Source organism: Tamandua tetradactyla, chromosome 5, assembly GCF_023851605.1.
Source record: "Tamandua tetradactyla isolate mTamTet1 chromosome 5, mTamTet1.pri, whole genome shotgun sequence".
Taxonomy (NCBI): domain Eukaryota; kingdom Metazoa; phylum Chordata; class Mammalia; order Pilosa; family Myrmecophagidae; genus Tamandua; species Tamandua tetradactyla.
Window position 1 is genome coordinate 118,722,903 of NC_135331.1, and position 22,062 is coordinate 118,744,964.

General features: G+C 35.8%; 1 long non-coding RNA gene across 1 annotated transcript in view; it reads left to right on the top strand.

The window, feature by feature from the left end:
- The window catches only part of LOC143682708 (uncharacterized), an 83,632-nt gene that overhangs the window by 32,095 nt on the left and 29,475 nt on the right, over positions 1-22,062 (top strand). The gene's annotated exons all lie outside the window — the stretch shown is intronic.

A 22,062-nucleotide genomic window follows, 5' to 3' on the forward strand; every position in this document is an offset into this window, starting at 1 on the left:
AATATGTGTTCCCAAAACTTGATTTGTCTTTAGTAAATGCTACTCCAATAGCCTTTAAGTTGAATATCATATTTTTCAAATGTATCTAAGCTACCTAATTCAATATCACTTTCAAATGTACATAAACAGTTCATTACCATAATTATCATTCTCTTGTTCCTCATATCCTTTAGAATAAAGTATGCATGGATTGTTGGCATTATAAAAAAAAATGAGGGAGAGTTTAAAATTTTACAGAAAATAGACACTGAGAGAGCTTTTAAATAAAAGACTTGCTCTACAAGAAGTGAATACTACAGGCAGATAGGAAAAGACAGGAGAGAGTGGCATGGAGAAGAGTGGAGAAATGAAAACTATCAGTAATGGGTGGGTCATCGTGGCTCAGCAGGCAGAGTTCTTCCCTGCTGTGCCAGAGACCTGGGTTCAATTCCTGGTACCTGCCCATGCAAAAAAAAAGAAAAGAAAAAAAAGAAAAAGAAAACAGAAAACTATCAGTAAGGGTAAAAAGAGAAAAAAATATGACAAATAAAATCCAAAAGACAAAATGGTAGACGATTACAGTAATACATTAATAACATTAAATGTAAATGTATTAAATTCCCCAGTCAAAAGTCATAGACTAGCAGAATGGATTTAAAAAAAAATAGGACCCATCTATAGGTGCTCCACAAGAGGCTCACTTTAAATCCAAGGACACAAGAAGTTTTAAAGTGAAAGGTTGTAAACAATATTTCGTACAAACAACAACCAGAAAAGAGTGGAGGTAGCTATACTCATATCAGACAAATTAGACTTCAAATGTAAAACAATGAAAAAAGACAAAGGAGGATGCCATGTATTAATAAAAGGGACAATTCAAGAAGAAAACATAATCATAGATATTTATGTGCTCAGCCGGAGTGCCCCAAAATACATGGGGCACAAACTGACAATACTGAAGGGACAAGTAGACCCCTCTAAAGTAATAGCTGGAGACTTCAATACACTGCTTTCATCAGTGGATAGAACATCTAGGCAAAGGATCTATAAGGAAAGAGATGTTGAATAGTATAACAAATGAACTAGACTTAACAGACTTTTATAGAACATTACACTCCACAAGAGCATGGTACACATTTTCCTCAAGTGCTTATGGATCATTCTCCAGGTTAGACCACATGTAAGGTCACAAAGCAAGTCTCAATAAATGTTAAAAGACTGAATTTATACAAAAACACTTTCTTGAATCATAATGGAATGAAGTTGGAAATCAGTAACAGCCAGAAGGCTGGAAAATTCACAATTATTTGGAGGCTAAACAACACACTCTTAACCCAACCAGTGGGTCGAGGAAGAAATTACAGGTGAAATAAGTAAATATCTCAAGGCAAATGAAAATGAAAACACATCATACCAAAACTTATGGGATGCAGTAAGTGCAGTGCTCAGAGGGAAATTTATTACCCTAAACGAGTACATTAAAAAAGAAGACAGAGTAAAAATTGTGGAATTAACTGTTCACCTGGAAAATTAGATAAAGAACAGCAAAGTGACCCCAAAGCAAGCAAAAGGGAAAAAATATAAAGATTAGTGTAGAAATAAATGAAATTGAGAATAAGAAGATAATGGAGAGAATCAACAAAACCAGACGTTGGTTCTTTGAGAGAATCAACAAAATCAATGGACCCTTAGCTAGGCTGATAAAAGAAATAAAAAAGAGGATGTAAATAAATAAAATCAAAATGGGAGAGGGGACATAACTGATGACCCCACAGAAATAAAGTAGATAATGAGAGGATACTATGGGCAACTATATGCATTAAACTATACAATGTAGATGAAAGGGACAACTACCTAGGAAACATGAACAACCAACACTGACTGAGAAGAAATAGAGAACTTCAACAAACCAATCACAAGTAAAGAAATTGAATCAGTCATCAAAATGCCACCAAAAAAGAAAAGTCCAGAACCACATGGCTTCACAGGTGAACTCTGTCAAGCATTCAAGAAAGAAATAGTACCAATCCTGCTCAAACTCTTAAAGAAACTGAAGAGGATGGAAAGCTACCAAACCCATTCTATGAAGCCAACATCACCCTAATACCAAAACCAGACAAAGATACTACAAAAAAGAAAAGAAAATTACAGACCAATATCTTTTATAAATATAGATGCAAAAATCCTCAACAAAATACTCACAAATCAAATCCAGCAGCACATTAAAAGACCTATACACCATGAACAAGTGGGATTTATTCCAGGTATGCAAGGTTGGTTCAACACAAGAAAATCAATTAACATGATACACCATATCAATAAATCAAAGCAGAAAAACCACATGATCATCTCAACTTAGGCAGAAAACGCATTTGACAAAATCAACATCCTTTCTTGATGACATTTCAATGGATTAGAGTAGTCAGAACTTCCTCAAAGTGATAAAGGGAATATATGAAAAACCAGTAGCAAACATCATACTCAATGGGGAAAGACTAAAAAGTTTTTCCTCTACAATCAGAAATAAAACATGGATATGTACTATCGCCATTGTTATTCAACACTCTGCTGGAATTTCTAGCTTAGAGCAATTAGACAAGAAAAAGAAATAAAAGACACACAAGTTGGAGAGGAAGAAGTAAAACTATGCTGTTTGCAGATAACATTCAATGATTAAAAAAAAACCTACAGCAAAGCTACTAGAGGTACTTAATGAGTACAGCAAAGTGGCAGGGTACTAGACCAGCACCCCAAAATCAGTTGCATTTCTATACACTAATAATGAACAATCTAAGGAGAAAATCAAGAAAAAACTCCATTTAAAATAGCAACAAAAAAATCAAATGTTTAGGAATAAATTTAACCAAGGCTGCAAAAGACCTAAACACAGAAAAAGAAAAGAAATTGCTAAAAGAAATCAAAGAAGACTCAATATTTGGAAAGGCATATGGTATTCATGGATTGGAAGACTAAATATAGTTACGATTTCACTTCTACCCAAATTCGTTTGTAGATTTAATTCAATACCAATTAAAATCTCAAACTGGGGGTGTGAGGGTAGTTCAGTGGTAGAATTCTCGCCTATTATGTGGTAGACCCGGGTTTCCTAAACAAAGAAACCAAAGAAAACAAGCAAAAATTCAACAAATGGTGCTGCAATAATGGGATACTCACATGGAAAAAGAATGAAATGTGACTCCACCATACAGCACACAAAAAAAAGAAAAACAAAAAACAAAAAACCTCAATCAACTTACTTTGCAGAAATAGGAACAACAATAATGAAATTTATTTGGAAGGGCAGGGTGCCCTGAATAACTAAAAATATCTTGAGATGAAGTAATAAAGTGGGAGGTCTCACACTACCTAACTTTAAAGCATATTACAAAGCTACAGTAGTCAAAACAGCATGGCACTGGAATAAAGATAGATATACTGAACAATGGAATCAAATTCAGTTTTCAGAAATTGACCCTCTCATCTATGGACAATTGATCTTTGATAAGATGGTCAAGTCAATTCCATTGGGACAGAGCAGACTCTTCAATAAATGATGCCTGGAGAACTGAGTAGCCATATCCAAAAGAATGAAAGAAGACTCCTATCTCACACCTTATATAAAAATAACTCAAGGTGGATCAAAGACCATTAAAGATAAGACCATAAAATGTTTAGAAGAAAATACAGGTGTCTTCGAGATCTTGGGATAGGAGGTAGTTTCCTAGATCTTATACCCAAGGCACGTGCAATGAAAGAAGAAATAGATAGATGGGAACTCCTCAAAACTGAACACTTTGTCAAAGGACTTTGTCAGAAAAGTAAAAAGGCAGCCTATGCACTATGCAATGGGAGACAATATTTGGAATCCACATATCAGATAAGGGTTTGATATCCAGAATGTATAAAGAGATTCTATAACTCAACAACAAAAGGACAAACAACCAAATTTTAAAATGGGCAAAAGACATGCACAGAGACTTTTCCAAAGAAGAAATACAAGTTACTCAAGAGCATATGAAAAGATGGTCACCTTCACTGGCTTTTAGGGAAATGTAAATCAAAACCACAATGAGATATCATCTCATACCCACTAGAATGGCCACTATGAAACACACACACACACACACACACACACACAGAGAGAGAGAGAGAGAGAGAGAGAGAGAGAGAGAGAGAGAGAAGTACTAGAGAGGGTGTGGAGAAAGAGGCACACTTATTCACTTGTGGTGGAAATGTAGAATGGTGTAAGCACTCTGAAAAGCAGTTTAGTGGTTCCTCAGGAAGCTAAGCATAGAATTACCATATGATCCTGCAATTCCATTGTGAGGTATAAATTCAGAAAAACTGAAGGCAAGTACATGAATGGACATTTGCCCATGGATGTGTATAACACCATTATTCATGTTTGGCAAGAGATGGAAATATTCCAATGTCCATCAACATACAAGTGGCTAAACAAACTGTGGTATATACATACTACAGAATATTATGCAGCTGTATAACAGAATAAAGTTATAACACATGCAACAATGTACATGAATCTTGGGGAAATTATGTTGAGCAAAATCAACCAGAAACAAAAGGTTAAATGCTGTATGGTCTCACTAATATGAACTAACATTGTAGTGCAAACTTTGAGAGTTAAAGTTGAGAACACAGGTTATCAGAAGATGGAAAGAAGGTAGAGATTGGGCATTTGATGCTCAAGAATTACACAATGTTCAACAGGATTGATTATAAAGATCCAGAAATAGATAGCAAAATACTATCTGATGGTAGCACAATACCTTAAGTACACTAAATGAAGCTATGAGTATGGTTGAAAGAGGAAGGCTAGGGTCATGTATGACACCAGAAGGAAAGATAAGGGGATAAAGACTGAGTCAGTATAACATAGCAAAGCCTAAAGTGGAAAATGACAGTGATTAAATGAGATATAAGAATGTTTTTTGGGGAGAAGATGGCGGCTTAGTAAGACGCGCGGGTCTTAGATCCTCCTCCAGAAAAGCAACTAAAGAAACAGAAACAATACGAAACAGCTCCCGGAGTCACGACAGAGACCAAAAAAGACAGCGTACCCCATTCTGGAACGGCTGAACGGGTAGGGAGAATCCACTGCTGTGAGATACCCGAGGGGTGCACGTTTTCCCGGCTGGGGTGGCTGGCGTCTGGGGTCCCCTCCACGGACGTGGCTCCCCGGTCTGACTGGGAACATTGGATAGCGGGGCCCTCCCGTCACGCTTGGCGTCTCAGGCCAGCTGGGCAATTTGGACCAGCACTCCCCCAAGCCACGGCCAGCGACCCCCGCCTCCACGCGCGGTTTCCCGGGCCGACTGCCCCGCAGACAAACGACTGCCACGAGCGCCACCTACTGGGCAGGAAAAGAAAAACAGAGCCCAGAGATTCCACAGAAAAACCTTTCAACCAGCTGGGTCCCACACCCAGGGAGATCTGATCAAATGCCCAGACACCAGCAGAAAATAATGGATGATGCTCGGAAAATTGAAGATATGGCCCAATCAAAGGAACAAACCAATAGTTCAAATGAGATACAGGAGCTGAGACAACTAATGCTGAATATACGAACAGAAATGGAAAAACTCTTCAAAAACCAAATCAATAAATTGAGGGAGGACATGAAGAAGATATGGGCTGAACAAAAAGAAGAAATAGAAAATCTGAAAAAACAAATCACAGAACTTGTGGGAGTGAAGGACAAAGAAGAAAAAATGGAAAAAACAATGGATACCTACAATGGTAGATCTAAAGAGACAGAAGCTACAATTAGTGAACTGGAGGATGGAACATCTGAATTCCAAAAAGAAACAGAAGCTATAGGGAAAAGAATGGAAAAACTTGAGCAGGGAATCAGGGAACTGAATGACAATATGAAGCGCACAAATATACGTGTTGTGGGTGTCCCAGAAGGAGAAGAGAAGGGAAAAGGAGGAGAAAAACTAATGGAAGAAATTATCACTGAAAATTTCCCAACTCTTATGAAAGACCTAAATATACAGATCCAAGAAGTGCAGCGCATCCCAAAGAGAATAGACCCAAATAGGCATTCTCCAAGACATTTACTAGTTAGAATGTCAGAGGTCAAAGAGAAAGAGAGGATCTTGAAAGCAGCAAGAGAAAAACAATCTGTCACATACAAGGGAAACCCAATAAGACTATGTGTAGATTTCTCAGCAGAAACCATGGAAGCTAGAAGACAGTGGGATGATATATTTAAATCACTAAAAGAGAAAAACTGCCAACCAAGACTCCTATATCCAGCAAAATTGTCCTTCAAAAATGAAGGAGAAATTAAAACATTTATAGACAAAAAGTCACTGAGAGAATTTGTGACCAAGAGACCAGCTCTGCAAGAAATACTAAAGGGAGCACTAGAGTCAGATACGAAAAGACAGAAGAGAGAGGTATGGAGTAAAGTGTAGAAAGAAGGAAAATCAGATATGATATATATAATACAAAAGCCAAAATGGTAGAGGAAAATATTATCCAAACAGTAATAACACTAAAAGTTAATGGACTGAATTTCCCAATCAAAAGACATAGAATGGCAGAATGGATTACGACCCAGCAATACCACTGCTAGGTATCTACTCAAAGGACTTAAGGGCAAAGACACAGACGGACATTTGCACACCAGTGTTTATAGCAGCATTATCTACAACTTCAAAGAGATGGAAATAGCCAAAATGCCCATCAACAGACGAGTGGCTAAACAAACTGTGGCGTATACCTACGATGGAATATTTTGCAGCTTTAAGACAGACTAAACTTATGAAGCATGTAATAACATAGATGGACCTAGAGAACATTATGCTGAGTGAGTCTAGCCAAAAACTAAAGGACAAATACTGTATGGTCCCACTGATGTGAACCGACATTCGAGAATCAGCTTGGACTATATCATTGGTAACAGAGACCAGCAGGAGTTAGAAACAGGGTAAGATAATGGGTAATTGGAGCTGAAGGGATACAGACTGTGCAACAGGACTAGATACAAAAACTCAAAAATGGACAGCACAATAATACCTAAGTGTAATGTAACTAGGTTGGAACACTGAATGAAGCTGCACCTGAAATATGGTTTTTTGTTTGTTTGTTTGTGTGTTTGTATCTTTTGTTTTTGTTTTTTTCTTTTTCCTTTTTATATATATATATATTATTAGTATTATTATTTTAATTCTCTTCTCTATATTAACATTCTATATCTTTTTCTGCTGTTTTGCTAGTTCTTTTCCTAAATCGATGCAAATGTACTAAGAAATGATGATCATACATCTATGTGATGATACTAAGAATTACTGAGTGCATGTGTAGAATGGAATGATTTCTAAATGTTGTGTTAATTTCTTTTCTTTTTTTGATTAATAAAAAAATTTAAAAAAAAAAAAAAGAATGTTTTTTGGATGAGGGAGAACCAATGTCAACATTATAAGGTGTTGCAAATGGGATGGCATACAGTAAGAAATACAATCCATGCAAACTAAGTTCTATAGTTAACAGTAATATTGTAATTTGCCTTCTTCGGATGTAACAAAGGCAATATGCCGAAGCTAAATATTAATAAGGGGGATATGGGGAATGGGTATGGGATTCTTGATGTTGTTGTTGTTGTTTCTCCCTTTTACTTAATTTTATTCTTTTGTTTTTTCTTCTTTTTTTATTCCTTTTCTTACTTCTTGATGGAAGAAAAGAAATTTCCTTATACAGATTGTTGTGGTGAATGCATGGCTATGTGATTATATTAGGAATCACTGATTGTTTACTTAGGTTGGATTGTATGGTATATGAATAAAACTGTTTAAAATGAACAGAGAGATAAAATCCTAGAGAAAATGTGGAGAGGGAGATGTACCTATTCAGTGTTGGTAGGGAAGTAGAGTGGTGCAGGAGGTTAGATGTAGGATTGCCACATGATCTTCCAATCATATTGTTAGGTCTGTACTTGGAGGAACTAAGAGCAAGGACAGGAATGGACATTTGCACACTAGTGTTGATGGCAGCAGTGTCCACCATTTTGAATGGATGGAGGTGGCCTAATGGGTCATCTATTGGAGAACAGAAGGGAGAACTGTGGTGCATACATACAATGGAGTATAACGCAGCTGAAAAAAGGAATGAGGTTGTGAGGTGTGCAACTAGGTGAATGAAACTTGAGGACATCATATTGAGTGAAATAAGCCAGAAATTAAAAAGCAAATATTATAACACCTCACTAATATGGACTAAAATGTGCAAACTCTGAGAACTGAATTCAAAAGCATAGGTTATCAGCGGAAAGCCTACTGTAAAGGCAACTAGATTGTAAACTCTTACAATAGTTACATCCATTCCAGAGTTGTAACTGTTATTTCTAAAGTCTGAAATGTGGAGCTCTTGGTGTATAACTTGATCCCTGGAACTTCGGGTATCTGTGTGATACCTGAGACTCAGAACTATAGTGTTGCAGCTATGAAAGTCAGCATTACCCCATACAGCAACTGTTAAAAAAATAAAAAAAAAACTAAAAAAGAGATCAGATTTCAAACAGAGATATGAATGAAGCAGATCTAGTTAGAACTAATGTAAATCACACTAAAGGATAGAGAATGATACTGACTAACTCAACTTTTGTGTGAGACCAAAGGAAGGGATGTTCATTTGATGCAAAATTTATATTTTTTTAGCACACTACCTAATTTAACTTGTATGGTCAGCTTATTTGAAAACTTATTTGAATGCACAATAATTACGTTGAACCTTGAATAGGGAGTGAGATCATGTTGCTTTGTATAGGTAGTGTGATACCGTGATACATCCCACAGAAACTTGGGCAGAAACTACAAAAGTATTTGCAAAGTTCCCTTGAGGGACTGGAGAAAAATGTGCAAATGTTAAGCTTCTCCACCTGGGGAATTCTGATATTCTCACAAGCATTAGGGACTGCCAATTTGATGAGCCAGGCCCACAATCTTGGGACATGTCCTTATCAAACTTAATCCTGCAAAGTGGAACCTATGCCTGCTTATGATTATGCCTAAATGTCACCCATAGATAACCTCTTTTGTTGCTTAGATGTGGCCTCTCTCTCTAAACCAATCTCATGGGTGAAATCACTGTCCTCCTCCCTCCAGAGGTGTAAATGTCCCTGGCAACACAGGACATCCTCGTGGGGATGAACCTGGTCCTGACATTGTGGAATTGAGAAAAACCTTCTTGATCAAAGGGGGAAGAGAAATGAAACAAAATAAAATTTCACTGGCTGAGAGATTTCAAATAGAGTCGGGAAGCCATTCTGGAGGATATTCATATGCAGTATATAAATATCCCTTTTCAATTTTTGGTGTGTTAGAGTAGCTACATGGAAATACCTGAAACTGTTGAACTGTAATCCAGCAGCCTTGATTCTTGAAGATGATTGCACAACTATAGAGCTTTTACCACGTATGACTGTGTGATTGTGAAAACCTTGACTGACATTCCCTTTATCCAGTGTATGGACAGATGAGTGAGAAAATAAAGATATAAATAAATAAATAAATAATAGGGAGGATGGTGACATGGGATATTCTACATGTTCTTCTTTTATTCTAATTTTTATTCTTATTTCTACTTTTCTTGGAGTAATGAAATTTTCAAAAATTGATTGTGATGATGAACTCACACCTATACGATGATAGTGTGAATAACTGATTGTATACTTCAAATGATTATATGGTATATGAATGTATAATATATCTCAGTTAAACTGCATTAAAAAAAGATACCTAAGGAGAAGAAAATTGCAGGCCAACCAACATCCCTTTTAAATATAGATGCAAAAATTCTCAAAAAATACTAGCAGGGTGGGCAATGGTGGCTCAGTGGCAGAATTCTCCCCTGCCATGCCAGAGACCCGGGTTTGATTCCTAGTGCCTGCTCATGCAAAAATAATAATAATAATATGAGCAAACAGATTCCAATAGCATATTAAAAGAAATCCAGATGATTAAGCTAGGTTTATCCCAGGTACAGAAAGGTGGTTCAACATGAGAAAATCAGATAATACCAAACATTATATTGATAAACAAAGGGAAAAATCACAGGGGCATCTTGATTGATACAGAGAAGGCACTAGAAAAAAACTAGCATCTTGATGAAAACACCTAGAAATCTAAGATTAGAAAGAAACTTTCTCAACATGATAAAGGGCATATGTGAGAAACCCACAGCTAACATCATACTCAATGATGAGAGAAAGTTTTCCCTCAAGATCTGGAACAAGACACGGATGCCCACTGATACCATTGTTAGTCAACATTATACTAGAGTTTCTAGCTAGAGCAATTAGGCAAGAGAATAAAGGCATCCAAATTGGAAAGGGAGAAGTAAAATTTTCCTATCCACAGAAGACATTATCCTACAGGCATCAAATTCTGAAAAATCGGTAGCAAAGTTACTAGAGCTAATAAATTCAGTAAAGTACAAGGTCAGCATGCAAAAAAAATCAGTAGTGATTCCATATGCTGGTAATAACAATCTGAAGAGGAAATCAGGAGATAAACATATACAATAGCAACTAAAATAATCAAACAGCTAGAGAAAAAATTATCCAAGAGTGTAAAGGAAATGTACATGGGAGACTACAAAGATTTCTGAAAGAAATCAAAGAATAACTAAATAAATGGAAGAACACTCAATATTCATAAATTGAAAGATTAAATATTAAGATATCAATTATACCTAGAGGTGCCGCGGTCCAGCCGCAGCAGAGGGAACGGGCTTGAAGGTGTGGAGGGTCGTCGGCGCGAGAAGAACACCAAGAGACAGCTTAGAGAATTTTCCTCTGAGAAGAGTTGCTTAGATTTATTTTTGCTTAACTGATTTTATACCCTTATTTTTGGCAAGGAAACAGGTATTACAGAATCATGGTTGTGTCATGGCTTACGTTTTAGGTAAAGTTACAGATTCAGGGAAGCAAAGCGAAAGTACACGTTTTGATTTTCTTAGGAACACTTACACAAGATTTTAACAGCAGCAAGATATTGGCTTAAACCACAGACATTGTGTTTGCAGTTTTCTGAGTTTAGACTTTCTTTTCCTATTATTCTACAGGTGAGGCAATATGTCAAGACCTATTTTAATCTGGTTAAAGGTTAGCTTGTTTTGATTAAGAGGTTACATTGTTTGCTTAGATTTTTTATTGTTTTATAGCAATGGACCGGTGCCGTGGTGGGGAGTAAATTTCTAGGATGGCTCAATGCAGGGTTTTTTAATTGTAAGTGTTTACTTTCTATGGGGTACTTTTCTGTGACTTGTTCTAAAAGCACTTCTGCCTGCTGTATCTGCAGCATGACTTGCTTAATGGGGGCGTCCCAACCTAATTTTTTCCAAACAGTCATTAATAAGGTTTTGCAATTTGTACAATTTGTATCATTTTTTCCAATTCTTTTGCTTTCTGATTCTTTTTGATATAATGCTTGGAGCACAACCAGCAACAAGAAACACACAATTAGTGTCGTGTTAATACGTAATAGTATTTTTCTATTACACCATTTTATGCCTCGTCCTCTTTTGGGGCGTTGAAGGCCTTGCCACCGCCCTTCCTTCCAGGGAACCGTGTCAAACCGGGGAGGAAAAAGAGGACGCGGCATAGAGGGATTTAAAGGATCAACATAATCACAATCAAATTCCAACAGCCTTCTTTGCAAAAATGGAAAAGCAAATCATCAAATTCTTCTGGAAGGATAAGGGCTTCAAAAAGCCAAATCCACCTTGAAAAAAGAAGAACAAAGTTGGAGGACTCACACTTCTCTATTTTAAAACTTATTAACAAAGTTGCATAAATAAACCAGCTTCTTACTAGCACAGGAACAGACACATAGACCAATGGAATATGAGAGTTCAGAAATAAACCTTCACATTATGGCCAACAAATTTCTGACAAGGGTACAAAGTCTACTCGGTGAGAAAAGAACAATCTCTTCAAGAAATGGTGCTGGGATAACTGGATATCTATATGCAAAAAATAAAGGTGGATGCCTACTCCACACCATACACAAAAATCAACTCAAAAGAGATCAGAATCCTAAATATAAGAACCAAGGCTATAAAACTCCTTGAAGAAAATGTAGGGAAGCATCTAAGAATCTTGTGCTAGGCAATGGTTTCCTTCAAATTTACACCTAAAACACAACAAATGAAAAAAATAGATTGGACCTCATAAAAATTTAAAAACTTTTGCACATCAAAAGACTATCATAAAAATGAAAAGACAACCTACTTAATAGGAGAAAAAATGTGGAAAACACATATCTGATAAATGTTTAATATCTAGAATACATAAAGAAAAAAAGACAAATAATCCAATTTACATACGGGCAAAAGGCTTGAATAGATATTTCTCCAAATAGGATATGAAAATGGATAAAAAGCACAGGAAAGGATGTTCACATTAGCTATTAGGGAAATGAAAATTAAAATCTCAGTGAAATATCATTTCATACCTACCAGAATGACTATAATTAAAAAAAAAAAAAGCAGAAATTTACCAGTGTTGGAAAGAATGCAGAAAAATAGGAATAGTTATTCATTGCTGGTGGAAATGTGAGATGATCCACCTGCTATGGAAGACAATTTGGCAGTTCCTCAGAAAGTACCTATAGAATTTCCATACTATCCAGCCATCCCTCTATTAGGTTTTTACCCAAAATAATTTAAAGCAGGACCTTAAATAGATATTTGCACAATGATGTTCAAAGCAGCTTTATTCACAATTTCCAAAAGGTGGAAGCAATCCAAGTGTCCAAAAACTGATGTATGGATAAATAAAATGTAGTATCTACATACAATGAAATATCAGCAAAAAGGAATGAAGTTCTGATAGATGCAATAATATGGATGAACATGAAGACATCACATTGAGTAAAAAAAGACAGGTACAAAAGGACAGATATTTTATGATCTCACTGATATGAAATAATTAGAATAAGCAAATTCTTGGAGTCATAATACAGAATACAGGTTACCAGGGGGCAAGGTAGGATAACAAATGAAGAGTTAATGCTTTATTGGTACAGAGTTTCTATTTGAGATGATGGAAAAATTTTAGTAATGGATGGTGGTGACGGTAGCACAACATTGTGAATATAATTAACACCATTGAATTATATTGTTGACTGTTGTTAAAAGAGTAAATGGAATTTTTAGATTTTGTATGTTTTATGGAATAAAAATTGTAAAAAAAAAAAATCCACCATAGGTCTATCAAATACTGAACCCTAATATAAACCATGGACTATAGTTAATAATACAATTATAATAATACTCTTTCATTAATTGTAACAAAGACACCACACTAATGCAAAATGTTAACAGGGAGTGTTTTAGGTTCATAGGCTACTCAAAGCAAATAACATTAAATGGTTAGTCTTAAACAATGGGAATATTTTCGCTCACAGTTTTAAGGATGGAAAAATGTCCAAATCAAGGCATCATCAAGGCGATGCTTTCTTCCCCAAGACCAGCTGCTGGTGACCCGTGATTCCTCTGCCACATGGTGATACACATGCAGCATCTGTTTTCTTCCTTCTCTTCTGGGCTTCATTGATTTCAGCTTCTTGCTTCTGTGACTTTGTCTCTTTGTTTGAATTTCATTCTCTTATAAAGTTAGGGGATTAAGACCCATAAATGAATGAGGTGGGTCAACCTTAACTGAGATAGCCTCATCAAAAGGTCCTACTTATGCTTATACTTAAATTTAGTGAATTAATTTAAACCCAGTATAAGTTTGATGAATTAAATAACTGTGGGTTATTTAATGAATAACCCACAGGAATGGATTAAATTCAAAAAGTGTCTTTCTGGTGTGCATACAGCTTTAAACTACCAGAGAGGGTAAATAAGAACTTTGTATTTTTGCATAAATTCTCTGTAAACCTATAATTTCACTAATAGTAAAACTGTAGTTAAAAATTACAGCAAATGACACCACAATCTTCACAATGCCTGTCATCCATTGAAAAGTTACCAGGCATGAGGAGAAGCAGGGAATTTTTTCTACATAATGATGAGACAGCATCACCAATTGATACAAATGCTGAAATGACAAATTATAAATTATAGAATTGCTAGATGAGGATATTAAAAGATTTATTATAATTATATTACATATGGTCTAAAAATTAATGAAACACTGATACTATTAAGGTGAGACATGGAAGAGATATGGAAGATATAGAAAAACCCAAATCAAATGCTTGTGATGAAAAATACAATAATATTAAAAATATGCAAGGTTTTATTAACCTTGTATTAATAAAGGTTAATAACACACAGCAGAAGAAAATGTTAGGTTACTTAAAGACATAATAGAAACTGTGCAAAGAAGCACAGAGAGATTTTCCAAATAAGACTGAAAAAACAATGACCAGAATGCATCAGTGAGCTGTGTGACAACTTTAAGTGTCTGAATATACATGTATATGTGGAGATATTTGAAAAAATAGTGGCCAAAATTTCCAAATTTAATGAAAACAATAAATTTACCAATCTAAGAAATTCAATAAATCGTCACACAAGAAATATGAAGACTACATCAAAACACATCATTAAAAATTGCTTAAAATTGATATTAAAGAGAAAATCCTAAAAGGATCCAGAGAAAAGGGAAACATTATATAAAAAAGAAAAAGAATAAGCAAAAAGCAGACTTTTCATTGAAAACATTGTAGACCCTACAAGAAATATTAACATCCTTCAAGCAGAAAGAAAATGATACCAGATGAAAATCTGCATGGGCATAAAGGAAGGAAGAGAAACAGTAATGGTGAAAATATGAGTAAGCATAAAAGACTTGTTTATTATTTTTAAAATCCCTTTAAAATTAAATGTTTAAGGTAAAAATAATAACAATATATTTTCGTGTCTGTATCAAAAGAATAAGTAAATTACATGTCTAAAATACCATAAATGCAGTGCAAAGTGAAATGGAAATATACCATTTTAAGGTTTTATAGGTGATATAATATCACTTGAAGGCACACTGGGATAAGTTAAAGATATATTTTATAAAACCTAAGGCAGCCAATAAAAAGCACAACAAACAGTAATAGTTAAAAAGCCAAAAGAAGACAGAATGGAAGTTATAAAAGCAATCAACAAATAGTAATAGTTAAAAAGCCAAAAGAAGACAGAATGGAAGTTATAAAAGCAATCAATACAAAAGAAAACAGAAAAAAAAGAACAAATGAAGCAAATATAAATATAAAACAACTAGAAAGACAGAAACTTTAAACTCAACCAAATCAATAATCAAATTAAATTTTAATGGACTAAATCCTCTAGTTTTTAAAAGGAGATTATAGATTAGATAAGAACTATAGGCTGCTACAGGGAACAAATAAATAAAATGTATCCAGATCAGGAGGGAAGTAAAAGTGCCTTTATTCACAAACAAAATGATCAGTTTATAAAATCCTATGGTATCTACAAAAAGAGAATGAATAAATGAGATTTGTGAAGTTGGAAGATACAAACAATATCAAAAATCAATTGTACTTACAAGGACTAACAGCAACTATAACTGGAAATTGAAATGGAAAAATAATGATAATTACAATAGCATTGAAATATATTGAATTCCTAGGTCTACATTTGACAAAAATGTATGTGAGTTTGTAGACTGAAACTATAGAGAAATTAAAGAAGACATAAATCCAGATAAATTGCATGTTCATGAAATCAATTTTCTTCTGATTGATGTACAGATTAAACAAAGTGACTGATAAAATTTGAGCAGAATTTATTGTAGAAACTCACAATGTCTTTCTAAAATTTATATGGAAATGCAAAGGACCTAGAATAGCCAAAACAGCTTTGAAAAATAAAATCAAATTTGGAGGATTTACATTGGTTCATTTCAAGGATTATTATAAAGCTGCATGAATCAAGACAATGGGATATTGGTATAAAGTTATACAAGAGGAATAGAATAGAAAAGAGAATCCAGTTACAGACACACACATACATGGGTTTCAATGATGTTGCAACAATTGGATAACCATATGAAAAACAAAACAAAACAAAGGAAAACTTGATCATTACATTATACCCTATAAAAAATTAACTCAAAATACACATAGTCCTAAATGTAAAACCTAGAGCTACAAAATTTCTCACAGAAAACATAGGAAAAATTCTTAATATCTTGGGGTTTATAAAATATTTTTAGCTACAACTTGAAAAGCATAATCCATAAAAGAAAAAGAAAGTTTGACTTACTCATAATTAAGAACTTCTCTTCGCAAGACTCTTAAAAGAAATAAAAGACACATTTCAAAGCTTTTCAAAGTATACCCTTTAAACATGTGTAGTTCATTGTATGTTAATTTTACCTCAATAAAACTGTTTTTAAGAAAGACAAATATGTTAACATATTTACTAATCATATGTCTGACAAAGTATCTAGAATATGCAAACAATTTTAATAGAAAGAACACAACTAACTCCCCTACCAAAGAATGGTCAAAAGATTTGAAGGAACACTCCACCAAAGAAGGTATGAATGGCAAATAAGCATATGAAAACATGTTTAGAGTCTTAGTCATTAGGGAAATGCAAATTAAAACCAGGATATCGAAAATTGAAAAAGTCAATCACACTAAATATTGGCAAAGATGTGGAGGAAATGGAACTCACATGCACTACAAATGGGAGTGTAAAATGGTACATCCACTTTGCAAAAAGTTTGGCAGTTTTCTAAAAAGTTACCCATACACCTATCATATCACACAGGCATTCCTCTACTAGATATCATCCCATAAAAATAAAAGCATAAGTCCACCCCAAAACTTGTATCTTACTGTTCACAGCTGCCTTATTTGTATTAGCCAAACACTAAAAACAATCCAAATATCAATGCACATGTGAATGGATAAACAAACTATGGTTTATCTATACATTAGGATATTTCTGAGAAATAAAAAATTAATTACTCATGCAATTGACAATAGATAAAAATCTCAAAATAATTATGTTGCGTGAAACTCCAGGAAAGAGAAAAGGAAGGAAACAAATCATTATTAGGCATTCATGATCTGCCAGGAACCATGCTAGATTCTTTATATATGGTAGTTCATTTAAGCAGTAGGATCAATCCAGAGTTTAATCAAAATGTTAAAGCTTAATGCAGCAACAAAAAGTTAATAACAAAGTCTTCATTCTGAAATATTGGCCATGTTCCAAGACCCAAGGACAAAAGAGTAACTTATTCTGTCTCTTTCTCTGCTGTATTTTTAAAGTCTAGCATGGTACCAGATTTATAGTGGATGCTTAATATTGTTTTGTTGAATGAATATATGCATTGTCCACTTTTCCTGAGAGTTTTATTTCACACCAAAAACATTAGAGTGGGAGACAGCTAATTTGTACCTATAGACAGTTACATTAAAGAAAAGAGGAAAATCAAAGAAAACAGCTTTCTGGCCACAGACTTCTAATGCCAGAAACATTGTGGGAAGAGCTTCATGGTCCAGGTTCTGGTTGTCAAATTCCAAAGAAATTCTGTCAGAATACCCAGAATGTCACAGGTTGTCAACCTCACACTAATCAAGTTCACAAAATATCTAAGTTATAAAACAGATTGCTAATGTGCTAATTCAAGTGACATAGAACTGTCGAAGGTCAAGAATATTCTTGTCGAATGTTCAGTACATCTTCTCTGCTGTAATAAAGTCTTTATGAGAAGCAGATTTAATCAGAATATTGCTTGGTCACCAAGGGTGTGTAGGAAGATGATTACAATGGTTAGAGTTATCAGGTTGTGCACATCTAAGGCAGCCATCAAAGATAGGTGACATTCTCCTTGGGTAGTCCTGAAATCACTGACACATTCTCACTCTATTGCTTTCATTTTTCTGGGGCCCATGGAGAAACGAGTGTCTCTTAATATATTATTCTTTCTTTATAAAAACAGAAAATTAGCATAGATTAGATCATATTATCCTTGAATATGAACTGTATTTCAGTAATGCCATCTGAAATTTATACCCTGAATTCCTTAATTGAATATCAACTATGCCTTTCTCATTCTAATTTTATTTACAGACATGTTTTTCATGGCTATGAACTGTCTTTTAGAGTGGGATTGTTGGTTATTGCTTTTGCAGAAAGCTGATTTAATATGTAAATGGCTAACTGTAATTATCCTAAATTACAAGATATAAAATTGACCATAACCTGATACTAATGTGCGTGTGTGTGCATGTGTATGTGTAGTACGTATTCAAAGTAGTTTGAAAACTACAAGGATAAAAAAAGGGAAAATTACCAAAATCGTTTGTGTTATCATATTTTTCAATAAATATAATCTGTATTTCTAAACTTGATATACATAAATAAGAAATGAGGTGTATATCACAATTTGCAAATGCTCCAACTTAAACCCTTAGACAACATGCAGATCCAGCAATTTTTATGTAAAGAATAACAAACTACCATTGCTATTTATTTTGTTTTAAATTTTTACTTACTACTACTAATCCATAAAAATAGCAGCCTTTTATGAACAATATGGTAGTTTTGCTGTCTTTTAAAATGATCTTTATGAAGAAATATTGGGCCTGCTAACAAAATACAGTCTTCTTTCTTTAACTCCTAAACCAACACAGACACAAATTTTGAGATTAGATAAAAATATTTATGTTATTAATAAACATGTCAAATACCAATTTTAATTGTTAATAAATATTTTTCTGGAAACTAAGTAATTCTATTTGTACTAGTCAGGCTTCTCTAGAGAAACAGAACCAACAGGAGATATCTGTAAATATAAGTTTTATGAAGGTATCTCAAGCAACCATGGGATTGGAAGAGTTCAAAACTTGCAGGGCAGGCTGTGAAGCTGGCAACTCTGAAGAAGGCTCTGGACAAACTCCACAGGAGAGGCTTGCTGCCTGAAAAAGCAGTGAAAAAGTCTCTCCTCTCTCATAACCGCCTTCGACTGATTGGATTATCCCCTTTCAAGTCCCTGACCATCCAGCCAAACCATTACCAACAACCCATGACTCAGTATACAAACGCACCTCTGACCAGTTCTCCTTTTAAGCAAAATGAACAACCAGGCACACAGCTTGAAGTTCCACCCACTAAGAGGATTACCCCTCACCACTGCCCCTTAAGGACATCCTAGAATGAGGTTGTAGTGCTATAGCTGCCCACTTCCAGGTGGTCACTGCATATTGTATAGAACTATCTGCAAACCAGGCCTGAGTTTTCTCTTCCTCAGTCAACTGACTGTCAGGAACTCCCTAAGAGGCTATAATTCTGTGCTGGGAAAGAGAAGGTAATGTGGCAGGAGTGGGGGCCATTGACATTTAGGCCAGTTCCTCATGTAACTTACTTGCACCTTCAGGACCTGCTCTGGCCCTATCTCATATTTATCATTTTCATTTTATGGTGGAGTGCTGCTGCATACATCCAACTTTATGACTTGGTGGGCCAGACAATACTCAGCTCATGATAGGCAACTCAGGTCTCATGGTAACTTGGTGGCCCATGGTTAAGTGTTCAGATTTTACTAAAGCCCAGCAGGCAAAATGCTATTTCTCAAAAGGAGAGTAGTTATCTGCAGAGGTTGGTAAGGCTTTGCTCCAAAATCCTAAGGGTCTGTGCTGATTCTCCTATCGGGGCCTGCCAAAGGCTCCAGACAGCATCTCTATTTGTTACTGACACTTTTAGCACCATTGGATCTGCTGGATCATATGGCCCAAGTGGCAGAGCAGCTTGCATAGCAGCCTGGCCTTGTCACAGTCTCCTACTGTTCTGGACCCCACTCAAAACTGACTTTTCTGTTCACTCAGTAAATGGGCCAGAGCAGCACACCCAAATGAGGAATATGTTGTCTATAAAATACAAAGAGGCCAACCAGGCGTTGTGCCTGTTTTTTGGTCATAGGAAGGGCCAGATGTAACAGCTTATCCTTCACTTTCAAAGGAATATTCAACATGCCTCACACTACTGGACACCTAGAAATTTCACTGAGGTAGAAGGCCCCTATATTTTTGCTGGATTTATCTCCCATCCCCTGACATGCAAATGCCTTACCAATAAATCTAGAGTAGTTGCTACTTCTTGGTCACTAGATCCAATCAACATGATATCATCAATATAATGGACCAGTGTGATGCCTTGTGGAAGGGAGAAACTATCAAGGTCCCTATGGACAAGACTGTGACATGGGGATTGAGAGAAGATATATCCCTGAGTCAGGACAGTGAAAATACTGCTGGCCTTGCCAACTGAATGCAAACTGTTTCTGGTGGTCCTTATTGACAACTAATGAGGAAAAAGCATTTGCCAGATTAAAAGCTGCATATCAGGTACCAGGTGATGTGTTGATTTGCTCAAGCAATGATCCACATCTGAAACAGCAGCTGCAAGTGGACACCATCTAGTTAAGATTACTATAACCCACTGTCATCCTCCAAGATCCATCTGTTTTCTGCACAGGCCATATAGGAGAGTTGCATGGGGATGTGGTGGGAATTATCACTCCTACACTCTACAAATTCTTAGGAGAGGCAACAATTTCTGTAATCCCTCCAGGAACCCAGTATTGCTTCTGATACACTATTTTGCTAGGTAGAGGCAGTTCCAGTGGCTTCCACTTGCCCTTTCCTACCAAAATAGCCCTCACTCCATGAGTTGGAGAACTAACGTGGGGATTCTGCCAGTTGCTGAGTATGTCAATTGCAATTAGGCATTCTGGAATTGGGGAAATGATCACCAAATGGGTTCTGGGACACACTGAACTCACTGTGAGATGGAACTGAACTAAAACTCCATTGATCGCCTGACTTTCATAAGCCCCTACTCTGACTGGTAGACCAGAGTGATGTTCTGGGTCCCCTGGAATAGTGTCACTTCTAAACCAGTGTCTAATAATCTCTAAGATATCTGATAATTTCCTTTTCCCCAGTGCACAGCATCCCTGGTAAAAGACCATAGGTCTCCTTGGGGAAGGCTGGGAAGAAAGTTAACAGTGCAAATTTGGGGCAGTGTAAAAGGTCCATCCCCAAGGCTACCCAGCCATCCCCTCATTCAAGGGGCTCTGGGTTTGTAAACTTTCTCAAGTATGGAAATTGATTAAGGGGCCTTGACTCTCTGTTTTTGTAATTCATATTGACTTGTGTTCACTTGACCTAGAATCCTTCTGCTTACACAGCTCAAACAAAAATTTAGTAGACTGCCTATCTATTGTACTTCTAGGTACTACATGATCTACTAGCCAACACCACAAGTCTCTGTGAGTCAGACTATTTTGACTACTGCTTTGAGTCTGCTGTAATTTATGGTGGCCACACCTACCTTGTCTATGGTAATTAACTGTCCCCACATGGCTTCTGGCAATTCAGGGTCTGACCCATTGTGTTTAAGAATTCCAGCTCAGTGATAGCACAGTGACCACAGTGATATCTGACATACAGAGAAAGGCAACTAAAGAGCTCCTCAGGGATAATGGAGCTAGTCTCATGAATTTATTTCTCAACTTTCTGTTGAAAGATGTGTCCTCTGGACATTCCTAGAGTGTGTGAGTAAGTCTTCCATGATAAATCCACTCCAGCATTCTAATCTCTCTAAGACTTTGGAGACTCTTATCTACATTATACCAGGACAGTTCTGGCATTTTGACCTCAGTAATATCAGCCACCTTTTGATCCATGCTTCAGCCAACCATCCAAAAAAACTGTTAATGCCCTTTCTAATCCTTGAGCTGAGAAAGAGCTTCCTGACCCCTTATAGTCCATTATAAGTCTATCTAGCAAAGCTTCAGCAGATTCCAGGGATTCCATCTCTCCATCACCATCATTATCAAATCATATATCCCCATCCCACATTTCAGGATCCCATTCTTTTCTAATCAAAGCCCTTACTTTAACAGGAGAAACCCTGAAAGGTTGAGATTTTAGTTTATGTTGTAAATCTGCTACTCACATAATGAGGTTTTGTGTTTGGTTTTTGGAGATCTCAAGTCTGTGACCACAAGAAGTAAGATTTTTTTCAGGGCATACATGGAAACTTTAACATCTTTCACATAGCACTTAAGTTGCA